A 19,473-nucleotide genomic window follows, 5' to 3' on the forward strand; every position below is an offset into this window, starting at 1 on the left:
AAGACTGGCACTCTGTTCATATAGAGGTTTAGTGAACTTTATACTTTGCATAGTCTTGTGATTGCTTGACACGCCTAATCTTGTTTGGCAATCATTCCTGCTTGAGTTATGTCCAGAGCATAATCTGCAGAAACCTTGCATCGTACCAGGAGAAGGAAAGTACAGACGTGCTGCTGTGGCCAGAGCTTTATAGAGTATTGCATTTGCCAGCTTAGGTCTGGCAAGAAATCGTTTTAGAGCAACTCATCAACGTATTTCGATCGAGTAAGCGAAACTGTTTCCAGTGGCTGAAGGGTCGATAACCAGAGGGCGCAGGATTGAAGGTGATTGGTAAAAGAACCCGAAGCAACATGAAGAGAAACCCTTTGACGTAACGAGTGGTTGGGATTTGGAATGCCCTGCCCGATAGGGTGGTGGAAATAGATTCAATAGTAGTCTTCAAAAGAGAATTGGTTAAATACTTGAAGGAGAAAATATCGTAGGGATATGAGGAAAGACTGGGAGAGTGAGAACTAACTGGATTCTTCTTCAATAGAGCTGGCGCAGGCACAATGGACCGAATGGCCTCCTTTGGTGCTGTACTATTCTATGATTCTATGAATTAGTAGAAATTATTGAATTGGCTTTTGTGGCCAATTTGGATAGCTGTACCTTAATGATGGTCACTGCACCGTGTAATCAAGGGAAAATATTCTTCAACCAGGACTCTCTGGCTAGGGTTATCAATCCTCCAGTCTTGCACTGGAGTCTCCAGGATGTAAAGATTAATGTCCTGGACACTGCTGCAAGCAGCAGCTAGGAAGTGAAATCACTAAGGCTTTAACATTTTCTTTGAATGCTTTCATTTTTTTCTTTTAAATTTAGTGGCAGGGGCGGAAGACTGTTTGACAGTCATGAATTATCCAATCAGGTAACGAGTCTGTTCATTTTCCACTCAGCCGTGGGAAGGTGGGGGCCTGTGAGGGTGGGCGTGTTGGGCAACCAATGGTGGGAGCATAGGGGCGGAACAATTGACAGGAGATCATGTGATGATACCTCCAAGAATATGTGCAATCAGAGTTAACAACCCTATCCCCGGCTGATAACTATGTAATAGACTTTCTTCTCTGCATACTTTCTTTTGAAGAAAATATACATGAGCTTACTAGAGCTGTGGAAGGTGGAAGTTTTCCTGCCTTAATATTTACAAAACAGTACCAGAGATGAGGTAACGACAATGAACCAGCCATGCATTTATTCTGGCAAGTTAAGAGTTGGCAAATTGACTGATAGTTGTTCACAGGCTCTGTCTCCAAAAATTGCATTAAAAAATTGATTACCAGTTTACAAGGAGGAGCCACACTGAATCCCTGGAGATTACTGATCTCTCCCAAGCCTGCAAGTCCCTTGGCTACAATATTGGAAAGCTGATCTTTTATATCTCGAGGAATGGAATACAAGGAGGTAGAAGTCATGTATCAGCTATACAAAGCCCTGGTTAGACCACACCTGGAGTACTGGGAGCAGTTCTGGGTAGCACACATTAGGAAGGATATATTGGCCTTGGGAGTGCAATGTAGATTTACCAGAATGATACCTGGACTCCACGGGTTAAATTTCGAGGAGAGATTACACAAACTGGGGTTGTATTCCCTGGAATTTAAAAGGCTAAGGGGTGACTTTATCAAAGTTTTCAAAATATTAAGCAGAACAGATCGGGTCGATCGAGAGAAACTATTTAAAAATTAGAGCCAGACCTTTCAGGAGTGAAATTAGGGAACATTTCTACATGCAAAGGATGGTTGAAGTTTGCAACTCTCTTCTGCAAATGGCAATTGATGCTAGATCGATTTGTTAATTCTGAGATTGATAGATTTTTACTAAATGGAGTTGGGTCGCAGATCGGTAGTGATCTCATTGAATGGCGGAATGGGCTTGAGGGGCCAAATGGTGGTCTCCTGTTCCTATGTTCTTACTGGTGTTGATTGACAGCATGGTTCAAAGCCCAACTGACAAAGCAATAAATATCGCAACCTTTTCCCAATTCAACAGTTTTCGACTTGCCCCACTGATGGACAGAGCAGAGGCTATTCAAGGACCCCATGAAATTTCCATCTTGAGTTTGGTCTGTCACTTAAGCATCATTGATTTTGTTCCAAAATCCTGCTAAAAGTGGCCTGGGCTGCTGAGATACTTAGTCATAGAATCATTTTTGGCCAGGAAAGAGACCATTCAGCCCATTGAGTCTATGCCATCTCTCCACAGCTATCCAGTCAGTCCCACTCCCCTGTTCGATCCCTGTAGCCCTGCAAGTCTATTTCTCTCAAATGGCCATCCAACTTCCTCTTGAAGTCACTGATTGTTTCCACTTCCGCCACCCTTGTGGGCAGTGGGTTCCAGGTCATTACCACCCGCTGTGTAATAAAAAAAAGCTCTTGCTTATATTCCCCCTGCATCCTTTGCCCAAAACTTTCAATCTGTGTTCCCTAGTCTTTGTACCATTAGTTAATGGGAATAGTTTTTCTTCGTCTAACTTAACTAAGCTTGTCATAATCTTGTACACCTCTATTAAATCTCCCCTCAATCTCCTTTGTTCTAAGGAGAACAAACCCAGCTTTTCCAACCTAAAATCCCCCATCCCTGGAACTATTCTGGTAAATCTCCTCTGCACTGTGTCAAGGACCCTCACATTCTTCTTAAAATGTGGTGACCAGAATTGGACGCAATACTCCAGTTGGGGCCCAACCAGAGCAGCTGATAGGTTCAGCATAACCTCCCTGCTTTTGTACTCAAAGCCTCTATTTTCAAAGCCTCTATTTACAAAGCCCCAGATTCCATATGCTTTACTAACCACTCAATATGTTCTATCACCTTCAAAGATCTTTGCACATGCACCCCCAGGACCCTCTGTTCCGGCACATTCTTTAGAACTGTGCCATTAAGTATACATTGCCTCTTCCTCATTCCTCTGCCAAAATGCACCACCTCACACTTGTCAGTATTGAATTCCATCTGCCACCTGTCTGCCCATTCCACTAGCCTATCTATGTCCTGCTGCAGGCAGTTCATAACATCATCACTGTTTGCTGCCCCTCCAAGTTTGGTGTCATCGGTGAATTTTGAAATTCTACTCTGCATTCTAAGATCCAAATAATTTATATATAGCAACAAATGAAGTAGTCCGAGCACAGACCCTTGGGGAGCAACGCTGTCTAAAATCCCCCAGTCTACGACTCACTGTTTTCTGTCCTTAAGCCAATTTTTTATCCAATTGGACTTCATTTTGTATCTGTGAGCCAGTGAGTAACACTGATTTTTCTGTCTACTACTGTGGTTCTGCTCTGCTGGTTCTAATTCTGTTTGTAAACAAACTGTGTAATTGTCTGAGATGTAAGGTGTCGATTGTCTATCAGTTAGAAAGGTCTTATGTTAGTATTTTCAATCTTTAAAACCTACCTCTTTGACCAAGCTTTGGTCACCTGGCTTAATATGGCCTTCAGTGGATCGATGTCATATTTTATAACTGCTCCTGGACACTTCGTTATGTTAAAGGTGCTATATAAATGTAAGTTGTTGCGGATGAACTGTAAACAAGATTATTTACATACATCATACTGTCTCCCAGACAACTTTAGGTATTCAAGTTCTCTTCATGTATATGGGCTTTCCTGTGGAAGTGATTTTCAAAAAAGGTATCTCCTGTCAGAAGAGGATGAAAAGGCTGTCTCTCCGCATGAAAAGAGAAGGCTAAAGTGTGACCTAATCGATGTCTTTAAAATGATGACAGGTTTTGCTAGGAGCAATGGGCTGGATTTTCCTACGAGCCTCAGGGCCCTGTCTTCAGGAACAAGTGGGTGTCCCAAACCAGCACTTGCCAGCAGCGAGACCAGTAGCACAGTCTTCCGGGAGGTGGCCTCCTAATTGGCCGTCTTGGCATTCGCTGTCACGGGCTCCCGATGCTGCTGACCCAATCAGAGGGCCGGCACCTCTGAAGCCTCAGTAGCCCCACTGGGAGAGGTGGCCACTGCTAAGGCAGGTCGACCGTGAGGGCACCTCAAAATGAAGGAGCCCTTGGAGGTATGGATCGAATTCAAAAGTTATGAGAACCCTTGGAGTGAAGGGGAAACCCCTCTGGAGGAATTGCTCAGCCCGTGAGTGTGGCCTTTCCTATGCATGGCACCATCTTTGCGGCACGGAGCCTCCGGCTCTGATGACCCCTCTAGCCTGCCACAGGGATAGTGTCGCCATTGAGCTGGCAGATTCTACAAGCAGCAGGGGCTGCACCGACGCTGGCAAAATGCTGGCGATACTGCAAAATCGCCCTTCATTGGGGGCCTTAACCATCGTAATTCACTTTGGAGTGGGCAGCCAATCCTGTTCCCAGTCTGCCCTAAGGAACGTCGCCTGCAGCAGGAATGCATTGGGGAGCCATCCTGATGCGGATCCCCCACTATTTTCCCAGCCCTTGCCCCTCCTCCAAGCCTACCATTCTGCCTAGTGTTTCCACTTGTGGGGAAGAACAAAACTAGAGGCCATCAATATAAAATAGTCACCAAGAAATCAAAAAGAGGATTCAGAGGAAACCTTATTTACCAGAGAGTGGTGAGAATATGGAACTCTGTACCACAGGCAGTGGTTGAGGCAAATATACATTGGAGGAGAGGCTTTATAAGGAAGGAGGGAATAGAGGGTATGCTGATAGAGTTGGATGAGAAAAGGAAAGAGGAGGCTCGAGTGGAGCACAAACACCGGCGTGGACTCGTTGAGCCTTATTTCTGGGCTGTATATCTTGTGTAATCCCATATAAAATCCAAATTGTAACAAATGCTGCTTGTTCTGTAATGGAGATTGCCAACTCTGGGCGTATTCATGGAGGTTTCATCACATGACCTCCTGCCTCTAACCATGCCGTCATTGGTTGCCCATCTTGTCCATCCATGCCGCACACTGCTTTCCTAGCCAATTGGAAAACAAGCAGGTTCTTAATTACCTGATTGGGTTAAGCATTACCCAATCAAACAGCCTTTTTATTCTGTCTTCAATAATTTTATAGCTAATAAATGTTAAAAAGAAAATGAAAAATTGTCTCTCTCTCTCCTGGCTATTGTTCACAGCAGTGTTTAGGAGATTAATCTTCAGTTCCTGGAGGGTTGGGAAAAGTTGGTGCCCAATCTGTTAGGGCACCTGTGTGAAGAATATTTTGGATGGTTTATCTCAACATCTTCCTGTAAGGCAGCTACTAATGAAGAAACGTTTATGCGTTTAGCAAGCATTATTGTTTTAATTGGACAGTTCCTGATAGTCGTGCCAAGATGCTTGATTTCCAAACTCGCATGCATATTTTAGGTCAAAGGTTTCTCCTCCAGTTATGCAAAGTTTGGTATAATCCACTTGTCGTGGAGGTTGCCTGAATTCAAAGAAATTTCCTACTATAGCTGTGATCTGCCTTGTACTTTTAGACTGTTGTTCAACCACTTTATGATATGTAGCTTGGGGCTTTGTAACAGTTCCAGTAAATGTTTACATTTCCTGATCATTCCAGCTTCATATGTCTGGGGCTTCTCTGTTTAACATGCTCAAATACAGCTCAGGATGAGAACTGATGTACTAAGGGCGGTGGGGGGGGGAGCGAGTGGCGGAGGTGTCACGGTGGGTGAGCACATGCGACAACACACCTGAACTCTTGGCTTTCTCTCAGTTTACAAGAGGTAACCAGATTTACCTACATTTGAAAGAGATAAGGAAGCATCATATCAGTGAGTTTGTTTTTGATACCAAACTTGCATTTCAAGTAGCTAAATGTGAAGAGTGGGCAACAAGAGCCTATAAGTTTTATGTGCACATAAAATGGAATAACTGCATCATACAGCACAAAGAAAACCATTCGGCCCATCATGGTCCTGCTGGTTCTCTGAAAGAGACAATTAGTCCCACTCACACTGCTCGTTTCCCCTAGCTCATTTCAAGTGTTTATCCAATTCTCTTTTTGAAAGTTAGAATTGAATCTACTTCTACCACCCTTTCAGGTCATCATAAATAGTTGCATAAATCTCCTCATCTCCCCTCTAGCTCTTTCGCCAATTATCTTAAATCTGTGACCACTGGATATTTCAAGCGTAAGGAAATTCATGATATGATAAACTTGAATATATGTCATGACTTCTCTATAGGAAACCCACTGGCACAGATTGTACCCCGTCTCAATCTATATATTTGACAGTAAATGTGTGTTGTCGTTCTCACAAAGACAAAGGAACTTTCTAAAGTACAATTGCTGTTGTCAGTTTGAATCTGCCCTTTTAGTTTATTTTTTATATATATTAAATATATTATTACGCGCCTGAACTCTGCTTTCTTCATGTAATTTTGCCAAACTTTTCTTCTTTGACCACATAATGCTACCTTGTCATCGATGGAAGTGTGATATTGTATTGTGAATTGGGCACCCCTAGTGTCTTCTCATGACAAAATGACTCTTGAATTTAGATTTCATTGATCAGAGTTCTTTACCTGTCTCCACCAGTCTCTCATAATTGTGTGGAACCTTTGCCAATCCTGCTCTGCAATCTGTGGTGTCAGCTATGGTTCAGTGGGTTGCGTTCTTGCCTCTGAGTTAGAAGGTTCAAGTCCCACTCCAGAAACGTGAGCACATTATCTAGGCTGACACTCTAAGTGCCGCACTCTCCGAGTTGTTGTCTTTCGGCTGAGACAGTAAACCGAGGCCCTCTCGGGTGGATGAAAAAGATTCCACGACAGTAGCTGTGCACAAATTGACTGCTGGGTTTCCTATATTATGTCAAAGACAACACTTTTCTTAAAAGTACTTCATTGGCTGTAAAGCACATTGGGATGTTGTGAAGGGTGCTATATAAATGCAAGCTCTTTTTCCCTTGTTTACTTGGTTGTACTGCTACTTTTGCAGCTGTGTCCTGGTGAGTCCCAGGAAGATCTGGCTCTGGAAATCTTGAGAAGACACAAAAAGGACACAAGAATGGTAGTAATATGGCATAGATGACCCAAGTGAAATGGTTGCCTGTCCTTGGAAAGATTGAGAGAGAGATAAAAGGCAAAATATTGCAGATGCTAGAAATCTGAAAAGTAAGCAGAAAATGCTGGAAATGCTTGGCAGGTCTGGCTGCATCTGTGGAGAAGGAAACTGAGTTGACGTTTCAGGTCAATGACCTTTCACCAGGACTGGAAAAAGTTAGAGATATAACAGGTTTTAAGCAAGTACAGTGGCGGGGGAGGGGAGGAAAGAACAAAAGGGAAGGTCTCTGATAGGATGGAAGGCAGGAGAGATTAAATGACTAAAGGGTTGATCGTGCAAAGCAAAAGGGGGGTAAAGGAATAAGTAAAGAAACAAAAGTTGGGTCAGGAGGAGTTCTAAATGGCAACAACAGAATCATAACCAGAATCTACTGTCTTAGCAATGGGAAAGTGGTTATAATCTGAAATTATTGAACACCATTGAGTCCTTTTTGATTCTTTTTCAATTTTAAACTTTTGAAATGATTCTTAAAATCTACCTCTTTGACCAAGGTTTTGGTCACCTGATCTAACATCTCCATATGCGGCTCAGTGTCCAAAATAATGATGCGGGAATAATGGTGAAAGCGGGAACAGGTTACTGAGTTCGATGATCAGCCATGATCATAATGAATGGCGGAGCAGGCTCGAAGGGCCGAATGGCCTACTCCTATTTCTTTAAGCTCTTGTTGAGCCTCTTAGGGAAGTTTTCCACGTTAAAGATGCTATATAAATGCAAGTTGATGTGCTGCTGTTGTCTGGAAGTTTGTAAAGTGCTGGAAAATGTTACAGATTGTGAGACTTGTGTGGTATTGCAGTGTTCAAAAAGGAGCTCTGCTGGACTCTCCATCCTGCTTCTCCATCTTTTGCAACCTGACAGCCAGGTTCTAGCGCTTCTGTACAGAGATGGTCCACTTCTCAAAGATGAAGTCCTTTTTTTATGGAGGCTTCTGTCTTTCCTTGCCAAAACTGCCTTGTACTGGATTATTTTGTAAGAAATTAAACAGAGATAAGGGGAGATCAGACCTGAGCCAACAATATCAGGTAGTCATCATTAAATTCAATCGGAAATTCAAGAGAAAAGTCTTTACCCAGTGTTACGACCGAGGCGGGAGGAGTGCACTGTCTTTTCTATTTCCGCTTCTCTGCAGGTTACAACATCTACTTAAATGTTTACCCAGTTACCAATGCATCATAGACTGTACTCTTTATCCCAGAATAAAATACACCTAACAAGGTTTCTTTAATAAACAACAAAATTATCAGTTTATTATCAAATAAGACTTGGCCAGTAACGAAGCGAAGCATTAACACAGATTGAAATATGGAAGTTCCCTTTTTAAATTCCCCACACATACACTGGGAAAAAATACAGAAATAGTCTCTGCAGAGGTCTGTTACAAAAAAGACAAAAAAAATGTTGGCCAAATATTTGCTAATTCTCAAAGAACAAAAGATATGGAAGGAAGTCAGTTGTCCCGTTTGGTCTGGTGTCCGGGTATACAGAGACAGGCTACGGGGATCTTTCTAAAGCAGTTCTTTTCAGGCAGCGTTGAAAATTAATCTGGCAGGTTTTTCCAGCTTCTCAGGAGAGACGTAGCACCAGGGATTCTAGCTCTCCCCTTCTGGATCTTTGCAGGGTTTCTTCAAAGAGGTGGAGAAAGAGGTGAGCTGGGTGGTTTCTTTTCCCTTGGCAGGCAAAACATTAACTGTCTTCAAAACCATTCAAACCCCAACTTAACTGAAAACAATAACCAAACCCCAAACAGAAAGTCAACCTCCTGACCTCCATAAACCTTGACATGTGGCTTCTCTGTAAACCTCTCCCTCAGGTCACCAAGGTTTCTGTTGTTTGTTGAGCTTAAAGCACACGATTTCCAGAAAAGGTTGTTTTCAGATAACATCTCTGTGTCCTTTCAGTGAACTGTCAACAACAAAATAAAGTCCAGCATTTATGAAATCTTCAGCCTTCCGATGAATCCATCCCTGCAATTTAAATGAGTCCTCAAAAAAAAAAACTTAACAAAAAATATAGAAGCATCTTCATAACACCTGAGTGGTGAGAATGTGGAACTCGCTATGACATGAGTGGTTGAGGTGAATAGCATTAATGTATTTAAGGGAAAGCTAGATAAGATGATGAGGAAGGAAGGATATTCTGATAGGGTTTGATGAGATTGTGAGGGATAGAGTATAATGAGGTACATGCAATCCATGGTGATAAGTATAGCACCCATTGTCCTTTTGATGAGATCAGCATTGTATCCATGTGTATTGGATGGTGTAGTCAGGGTTCAGGAAAATGAGTTGTGTTCTCGCTTGCTTTGTGTTATATTGCTCTTGCGTGCAGCCGATGTTGCCCCTATCTTCTGATAACTTTTGTACATAGATATCCAGACCCAATCGCAGACCTGAAACGTTAACTCTGCTTCTCTCTCCACAGATGCTGCCAGACCTGCTGAGTATTTCCAGTGCTTTGTTTTTATTCCACTGTTTTTGAACTTGGCTGCAGCACACTGCTGTGGAGTGTTGTGTTAATAGCATTGTCCATCTGTCAGTAATGCACAGAACTGATCGATATGTTTCACCTCGCATGTCTTTTTTTTTGCCTCATCAGTTTTATAGGGTATGAGAAACAAGCCTTCAAATAATTGGTCTTCATCAGGTCCAATTATTATATCAGATGTGAAATGCACTATTGTATAATCGCATGGACCAGAGCCTCTGAGAGCTTATTAAAGCTGGATTGGGTTTCAGTTCCCCTCCCCCACCCCCATCTAAGTCCACAATCCCTCAATAAAGTTTCTATGTTAATACTAGAGGTGTAATATATTTTGAACATTTTGTACTAGAAGGCTGATCAAATGTCTGTAATCATTTTCCATGTGACTTTTAACAGCTGATAAAGTGAACCTTTATTCTTCGCTTGGCTTCGAATCAGGTTTCCTAGGTGAGAGTACCAGTATGTAAAAGCTACAGCACAGAAACAGGCCATTCGGCCCAACTGGTCTGTGCCAGTGTTTATGTTCTAAACGAGCCTCCTCCCATCCCTCTTCATCTCACCCTATCAACATATCCTATTCCTTTCTCTTTCGTGTTTATCTAACCTCCCCTTAAACCCACTTTCTGGGTGAAGAAGTTTCTCCTGAATTCCCTATTGGATTTATTGGTGACTGTCTTATATTGATGGTCCCTAGTTTTGGTCTCTTTGTGGAAACATCTACCCTATCAAAAACCTCTTCAAAATTTTAAATTCCTCTATCAAGTCACCTCAGTTTTGTTTTCCCTAGAGAAAGGAGCCCCCAACCTATCCTGATAATTATAACCTCTCAGTTCTCTCAGTCTTTTTACAGATAATACCAGTTGGTCCCTGCGAAAAGACATCACCACAGCTACCTTTTTAAACACTTATTTTTTTTTGGTTTTGTGCTTTTTGAATTCACTTCAACTTTGGATAAATGTAACCTGGACTTAATTAGTACAAGGATGCTGAAGGTTGCATTTGAGGATAAATATACTCCTGAAGTCTGTTAATGAATATGATTGAAACTAATAGTTTTTTCCTCTAATCAGCAATTAGCTGTCACAAGATACTCAGTTGAAGTTTTAAATGGTGTTGCAGTGTTAATTATGTATTAACACACAGCACTGTGAAATAATGTGACCTGTGCATGCTCAGAACTTTTTAATTTGGGCCAATTCATGAATTGTGTAAGTTTGTTTCAGATGATGTGCAACACCACCAGAATTGATTGCCCCCAGGCTCAATATAAATCGTGGCATGGAATTGCTGATTAGAGGAAAAAACTTGCATTTATATAGCACCTTTCACTACCACTGGAAATCCCAAAGCACTTTACAGTCAGTGAAGTACTTTGGAAGTGTAGTCACTGTTGTAACATAGGAAACACGGCAGCCAATTTGCACAAAGCAAGATCCCATAAGCAGCAATACAATAATGACCAGGTAATTTTTTCTTCCTGATGTTGATTGAGGGATAAATATTAACCAAGACACTGGGGAGAACTCCCCTGCTCTTCTTTGAACAGTACCAAGTGATCATTAATGTCCACCTGATAGGGCAGACGGTGCCTCAGTTTAACATCTCATCTGAATTGATGGCACTTGCAGCAGTGCAGCACTCCCTCAGTGCTGCACTCTGAGTGTCGGCCTAGATTTTTCTACTCGAGTCCCTGGAGTAGGACTTGAACACATAACCTTGTGACTCAGAGGCAAGAACGCTACCAACTGACGCCTAAATGATGTTTGCCATCAAACAGGGTTTAAGTGATAAAAGATGGGAGAAACCTGGTCTTTTCATTACATAAAGGAGGCACCTGGCAGGTGATCTTATAGAGGTAGGTGAGATTGTAGAGCTGTAGAAAATGTTAACCTGGATTATTACTTTAAGTGGGAGTAGAACAAAAGAACACTGATTCAAACAACAACCTGTATTTATATAGCGTCTTTAATGTAATAAAACAGCCCAAGGCACTTCGCAGGAATGTTATAAAGCAAAATTTGACACCAAGCCACATATGGCTGAATGGCATTCCTCATCTGTAGTCATCCTGTGACGTGCCTAAGTCAAGTGTAATCAGTTGTTCTTTTAAAAGTTTGTGTTAATTTCTTTGTGTAATCTCCTTGATCAGCCCTCGCCATTTAAAAACATCAAAAGGAGAGAGCATTCAGGGCAAAATAACAAAACCTTTTGTACTTGGTGCTTCACTGGATTGTTGGTGTTTGGGAATAAAAATGACAACTTGAAAAATCTTCATTGGATGTGGTTCCTGGATAATCCGGTTTATTTTAATTCCTGAGACTTGGTCTTTTTGCAAAATTGGCAACTGGTTAATGCCTGTGCTGCATTCACTGATTATAATTGCTGTCTCCTATACTGGACCCATTCAAACTGCCAGTAACTGTTTCCAACGTTTTCTGTTCTTAGAGCTCTAGTATTTGCATTTTCAAAACCTGGTCTGGGTGAAAAATGCAAGACCAATTTCTGCCTGCTTTGAATTCAGAAATATGATGTGGAGCAAAAAGTCACTTGGTCATGTGTCAACATTATCTTAAATCTGCAAATGCCTTCAGGTTTTCAGTTGATTTGGCTTTGTAACAGAAGATGTTCAATCTATGATTAGATCAACTTGATTGACGTGGTGTGGCAAACACAAATGCCGTCTTAGATACATTTTTCTGTAAAGTACAGGCGAAATATTATTTTGGGAGAGCTTACTGCATTGTTGTATATTTGCCTCCGATACAACCTGAGAATGTTTTAATAGCAGGGTTGTAGCAAATATTTAATTCCAAAACTTCAGCTAAAAGATTTAGGAAGTTGAATTGAATATCAAGTTGGATAGAAACATTATGATTCTGCCTAATACTCTTAACTGAATATGCATTTGGGTTTCTAATTATCTTTGTGTAGCTATCAATTTCTTTTTAATTGTTCATGGGATGTGGGCGTCGCTGGCAAGGCCAGTATTTATTCCCCATCCCTAATGGCCTTTGAGAGGGCGGCGCAGTGGTTAGCACCGCAGCCTCACAGCTCCAGCGACCCAGGTTCAATTCTGGGTACTGCCTGTGTGGAGTTTGCAAGTTCTCCCTATGTCTGCGTGGGTTTTCTCCGGGTGCTCCGGTTTCCTCCCACAGCCAAAAGACTTGCAGGTTGATAAGTAAATTGGCCATTATAAATTGCCCCTAGTATATAGGTAGGTGGTTGGGGAATATAGGGACAGGTGAGGATGTGGTAGGAATATGGGATTAGTGTAGGATTAGTATAAATGGGTGGTTAATGGTCGGCACAGACTCGGTGGGCCGAAGGGCCTGTTTCAGTGCTGCATCTCTAAATCTTAAAAAAAAAATCTAAATGTGGGGGTGAGCCGCTTTCTTGAACCACCGCAGCCTGTTCCTGCCAGTGTGATAGGACATACCCAGGGATAGTAATGGAGGAGTCAGGGACATTAGTTGAAAGGTATGATTCTGAGAGTGAACTATGTCTGGCTGGTGCTTGACTAGTCTGTGGGACAGCTGTCCCAATTTTGCCTCAATCCTCAAATGTTTGTGAGGAGGACTTTGCACAGTTAACTGGGCAGCCTGTGCCTTTGAAGTATCCAGTGCCAAGGTCAATGCTAGATGCTTGCTAGGCCGTTTCAGAGGGCAATTAAGAGTCAGCCATATTGCTGTGTGTCTGGAGTCACGTAGACCAGACTAGGTAAGGACGGCCGATTCTTTCCCTAAAGGACATCAGTGAACCAAATGGGTTTTTACAACAATCTGGTAGTTTCGTGGTCTCCAATACTGAGACCAGCTTTTTAATTTCAGAAATTGAAATGTTATCAATTCCTGGTCTCCAGTGTTGTGCAGCTTTGCAGATGGCTTTGATATATGGGTTCAATTTTAACATCAGCAGCAAATGTCTATGGTCAAAATTTAATATCTGGTTCTTATCAAAATAGCTCATTCTAGTACAAATCAAGTATTTGTCACAGTTGAGATTTGATTGAATCTCAAGACTATTTAACAAAGGTAAGTGAAAGCCAATTGGCAGAAAACCAGATTATTTTGTATTTCGGGGAAGACAGAAAAAATGAAAGCAAAATGAAAGTGACTTAGATCGGCAATCTGAGCAATCAAGGAGTTACGACTTTCACTACCAGTTGCTCAATGAAAAGACACTGCAGGTCTCTTGGAGTGTTTGGGGAGTGTGTGAGAGATTGTCAGGCGATATGGCAAAACAGCATGCCCTACCACAACAGGGAACTAGCGCTTGTGATATCACTCAGTGTATTAACGAATAATTTGCTGTTTTCGTGCTGGATAGATAACGGTTGCTATCAACGCATGCTGTTATTAATGCACAAATTACCCAGTGAGTTCAGGGGAGGAAGAGGCATGCGTGAGTTGTGTGTCTCCAAAATTTGATCAACTTACTTTACTCCCGTGATTGCTTCACACAACAGTACTTCATCCTCAGCCTCCCCATTATTTGTAAGAACTTGCTGGATTTACACATTAATTGCCCATTAACCAGGTCTCAAAAATTAGCTCTGGTAATTAAGATCGTAAGTACCCTTTTGATTGTTTAGATTTTTAATTTTTTTTCTATTTTCTTTCCTTTGTCTCTTTTTTCCCCCCCCGTCCTAATTCAATATTTTTCTCTCTTCCTCTGTCTGTACCTGATTTAACTCTAATTCACCTGATTTCCTTCTCCATCATTCCTGTTTCTCAATCCTTAAATCTCATTGGTTAAGGAGATAGACTATTGGTCCAATCATTCACTGAGGTTCCAGGTGACCCAGTGCCCTCCCTGCGCTCTTATCAGTTCATGGCAAGTTACAGTGCCAAACATTTTGAGCTGACGTGTGCCAGGATGAAGTCTAATGGGCCATGCTATGAGATCTCCCACTCCAGCAAGATCTGGACGGGAGCTGTATGCACCAAAGTCATAATAACACCAAGTTTGTTAGCTTTTGTATCATTCTTACAATTATAGAATTTACAGCGCAGGAACAGGCCATTTGGCTCAGCTGGTCCACGTTGATGTTTATGCTCCACACTGGCTTCCTCGCACTCCTCTTCATCTCTCTTCATTTCACCCTACCAGCATATCCTTCTGTTCCTTTCTCCTTCACGTATTTATCCAACTTCCTCTTAAATGCATCGATGCTATTCACCTCAACCACTCTGCAATGCAATCCTCACAGCAGCAGTCACTGTTTTCCATTCTTGAACAATAACCATTGGCTCATGTGGAAAGAGGGGTGGAAATAAGCATTTATTTAAAAAATCCAAAATAAGGTATGATGGTGTGATCCAGCAGCTAAAGTAACAAAACAAATGTACTTTTTTTTTTGCTTAATGCGCTTCGATCAGGAACTTTCCTGCGCATCAGAGCAAATACTCTGTCGACGAGAGAGAACAAATCTAAAAATTCAGAAGTTGAAGTATTTTGATTAAGGGAAGCATAAATAAACACACCTCCCCAAAAGAATAAGATGACCTGCAAGTGGGACATTAAACCAAGGCCCTGTTCGGGTGGTGGTTAAAGATCCTATGGCTGTAATCAGAAATCGAGCGGGGATATCTTCCAGTATCATGGCCAACATTACCCCTTCATCAATACTCCCCAAAAAACTCCAGCTTAACTGGACATTCTTCACGGTTTTGTGAGATTTTGCGGGGTACAAATTGGTTGTGCTTGAGTGTTGTCAACCCTTCAGGATAGACCTGGGGGCTCCAGGAATTAAATAATCCCTGGGACACTGAGCAACACCCAATAGAAAAATCGGGGTATTAAAACAATGTGCTTTTGTTTTATTTTTATTGAACATGCTTGCTTCTTAGTTATAAGAATACTGGAGATGGGGTTGGTTTGGTGGATGTGGAGGTGTGGAAATAGTGTGTTTGAGTGTTAAGAATCATCTAATTGGGTGACAAAGTATTTGCTTTCCAATTGGCCATGGGAAGGTGATGTGTGATGATGGGCCTCATGGGTGACCAATGGTGGAAGTGTGTGGGTGGTTGGAGGCAAGAGGTCATGTGATGAAACCTCCAGGAATACGGTCAAACCAGTGTTAGCAACCCTAGCTGCACTTCAAAGTATTTTGTTATGTGAAGGGCTTGCCTGTGTTTCTGAGATATGATGAGGTGCTGTCTGAATGTGGTTTTAATTTATTTTCTTTCTTTTACCTTCCTTGAATAATTTGACCCACTGATATACAGAGAATCATTTACATCCAAAGAGCACTGATCAAATTAAAACCAATATGCTTTCCTTCTTCCTGATCAGTAACATTGGGCGAAGGAGGACAGAAAAATATTTAAATAGAAACCGGGTGTGGAATCTGAATCATTTAATTAGAGTAATACTAGGTGACTCATACATTTTCAGGTTAAAATTAAAACTATACAACTACTCAACTTGAAATAATGTCTTATATTTTGGAATAGATGAAGTTAATGGGTCCAAATAGTACTTACTGAAATGGTAGGATCATCACTTGCTATCTGCATTTCCTGTAATGCAGATAGCATGTTACTTCAGCCCTTGTTTTTGAGCCATCTTACAGCACTACAGCAGTACCATATTACTGGATCTTCCTATTCCAAACAACTCTCTTCAAAATTATCTTCCTGCCGAATTTGTCAATTTTTTTTGGTATGTTTGAGTTGGACTCTAACCCTTTTTAGTTTACCTATATTTTGGGGTATGTTGGTCACTATAGCACAATGTGATTATCCCTCTTGCTGGACCACCTATAGGATCACAGCATAGAAGGAGACCATTCAGCCCATCATGCCTTTGCTGGTTCTTTGAAAGAGCTATCTGATTAGTCCCACTCCCCAATTCATTCCCTCCTTCACATATTTATCCATTTCCCTTTTTGAAAGTTATTATTCAATCTACTTCCACCGCGCTTTCAGGAAACGCATTCCAGATGATCATAAGTTACATTTTTCTTTTAATAGCTATTATAATAAATATATCTAAAACTTAGTAAACCTCAAAAGCCATTCCTTTTAATATAAAACAATCTGCAATTAGATTTAAAAACTGAGAAACGGAACTGCTTCAAATTTGACGAGTCCAATGTAAGTGAGAGAAACCTCACCAGCTTAATATATTTTAAGGCTGCCAATCAGTCTGTTACTTGGTACTCTCCTGAAATTTGCTGTTTGCCGGTTTAAGTGAGCATTGAACTTTGTACCTTAATTTATTATCCCTGAAGTAACCGAACCAAAATACAAAATGATTAACTGCCACATATGTTTGTTAATGCTGTTTAAAGTAAGCATTTTACTATTTAAACCCTAACATATAGAAGCTTATTTTGATGATACCAATACTGTAATTTTCTGCTAATGTGTATTGTTAGTGCTTTGCCTGCTATTTCAGATGTTCCCTCTGATTAACTAGCCATTTTTATACAAGAAGCTATTTGAAATATTTGTTTCAGAATCACATGATCACATGTTAGGTCTAACCCACTCTAGGTTTTAATGAGCAACAGTACCAGTCTCTTCAAATACTATATATACTGTAAAATGACAATTACAGATACGTCTATTGATAAAGTTCTGGGTTCCAAAGTCAATATTTCTGACCTGTGCAATTGTTAGTGGGGAATGTGAGGATCAAGAATGTAACTTCAATCTAAATTTTTCTACCTTTCTCCCTTTTCACTGCTTTTTTTCCTCTCTAAGTATCAACTGTGGCTCAGTGGGTAACACACTCCCCCCTGAGTCAGAAGGTTGTAGGTTCGAGCCCCACTCCAGCGACTGGAGCACATAATTTTGGTTGACACTCCCTCAGTGCTGCACTGGTTGGAGGTGCTGTCTCTCAGATAAGACCTCATCTCAACCAAGGCCTCACCTGCCCTCTCAGATGGATGTAAAAATTCCAAGGTCACTTTTTCAGAGAAGAGGAGGGGAGTTCTTCACAGTGTCCACGCCAATATTTATCTCTCAACCAACAGCACTTTTTAAAAAAAAAAGACCTTGTCATTATCACATTGCTGTTCGTGGGATCTTGTCTGCAAATTGGTGTCATGTTTCCCACATTTACAACAGTCACTACATTTCAATAATAACTCATTGGCCATACAGCATTTTGGGATGTCCTGAAAGATGCTATAAAAATGAAAGACTCTTTTTTTTTTTTTGTTTCCTCCTCTTTTAAAAACAATTTAGGGAGGAAATTGTTAAATTCCAGAAGCTGACGGTGTAATTTTTAGACATCACTGTGCAATGGGACACACCTACAACACGTGAATCAGCTTTTCCAGTAAACCAAAACTATTTGCATCATTATTTGCCTGCAATATCTGAGTATTTGGTTATCAAATGCTCACTGCACAGCAGGAAGGAACTGCAAGCTACTCCATTCCTGGGTCCTCTGGGAAATCTAAAGGTGAAGAAATAGTGGAAAATACATCATTGCATTTGAGGACTGTAGAAATGCTGAATGAATTCAGTCTCTCAAATCTATCCGACCAGTTGCTGTAAATTAGGGTCTGTTTCTACTTTGTGCGAAAGTTACAGTGTTAATCCCAGTCAGGTTCAGACCTGACTCCAGTGAGTATTTTCAGGACATTGAGGACTAATTTTAATCCACCCCGCTTTGTGTTTTATTGCCCCCATCCCAAGTACAGTGTGTGTACATGTGGAGCCAGGCATCAACTCATACAGTGCAAACATCAATCTTTTAGCCTGTTTCTTTCCACTTCCTTTAGATCCCTTTCCAGAATGGCTGTCGGGTCCTTCCAGCAGCATTGGCTCCCATTGTAGCAAAGTGCTGTTTTCTATTCTTACTAATAAATTTTTGAAGGGGAAATGTTTGCAGGGCTACAGCAAAAGAGGAATAGAACTAATTTGAAAGCTCTTTCAAAGAGCCAACATGGCCACGATGGGTCCTTCTGAGCAGTAGCATTCTATAAACAACAGGATATATCCTGGAGCTGCTAAATCCCACACCATTTCAGTTTTGATGCTGGTTCGAGTATTAATGTCAGAGCCGAGGGATAAAATCAGATCAAAATGTAAGCATTTTGCAAAGAAGTTATTTTACTTGGTAACCGTTATTCCTGATGGTGTAGAAAGCATCCTAAAGAATTAATGAGCAGGTTTTCACTTTGCTGTAATCATTTGGAATTTGTTATAAACAGCCTTTTTAATAGGCATATTGAATGGACTGGGACAAACAATTGATCCCATGTAAAGTATGCCAGCTCATTAAGTGTTTTCAAAGTGAAATGAAAATACACATTTCAATGTTAGCTATGAGCTGAACGATCTAGAACACCAATTATTACATAACTTGTTGGGGGATAGCTTAAAAAAATTAGAAGTACCGGAGAAGTTGGTGGGAAATTTGTAAGATTTCTCCTCCATTACCAACCTGCTTTCCTTCCTCCCTACGTTTTCACAACATGTGAAAAGCCAATGGACTTGTTAAGACAATCTGCTTAAGCCACTCCTCTCCTCCTTTTCTACTCTCTCTTGTTTCACTCCTCCCTGACACACACACACACACTCTCTATCTATCCATCTATCCATCTATCTATCCATCTATCCATCTCAAAGCACCTCCACCATCTACACGACTCAAGCCAGGAGTCTGATGGAATCTCCCCATTTGCCTGGATGGGAGAAACTGCCAGAATACTTAAAGCTTGGCACTATCCAGGAGGGAGCAGCTCACTTGATCAGTGCTCCTGCCACTAGACACTCGAGAACCACCTCTCCATCAGCTAGCTGGCTGCAGTAAGTACAATCACTGTGATGCCCTCAACAATGCAATTTTAGCATCAGTTCCATCCTCTCTGATCTTTACCACCAAGAAGGACAAGAGAAGCATTGTTATGGGAACACCATCACCTCCCAAGTCATGCATCATCCTGACTTAGGCGTGCATCACCTTTCCTTCATCCCATGCATCAAAGCCCTAGAATTTCCTACCAA

General features: G+C 41.3%; 1 protein-coding gene across 7 annotated transcripts in view; it reads left to right on the forward strand.

The window, feature by feature from the left end:
• Positions 1-19,473, forward strand: part of pip5k1ba (phosphatidylinositol-4-phosphate 5-kinase, type I, beta a) — a 163,958-nt gene that overhangs the window by 46,414 nt on the left and 98,071 nt on the right. The gene's annotated exons all lie outside the window — the stretch shown is intronic.

The sequence above is a fragment of the Heterodontus francisci genome, chromosome 4, assembly GCF_036365525.1.
Source record: "Heterodontus francisci isolate sHetFra1 chromosome 4, sHetFra1.hap1, whole genome shotgun sequence".
In the NCBI taxonomy this organism is placed as follows: Eukaryota; Metazoa; Chordata; class Chondrichthyes; order Heterodontiformes; family Heterodontidae; genus Heterodontus; species Heterodontus francisci.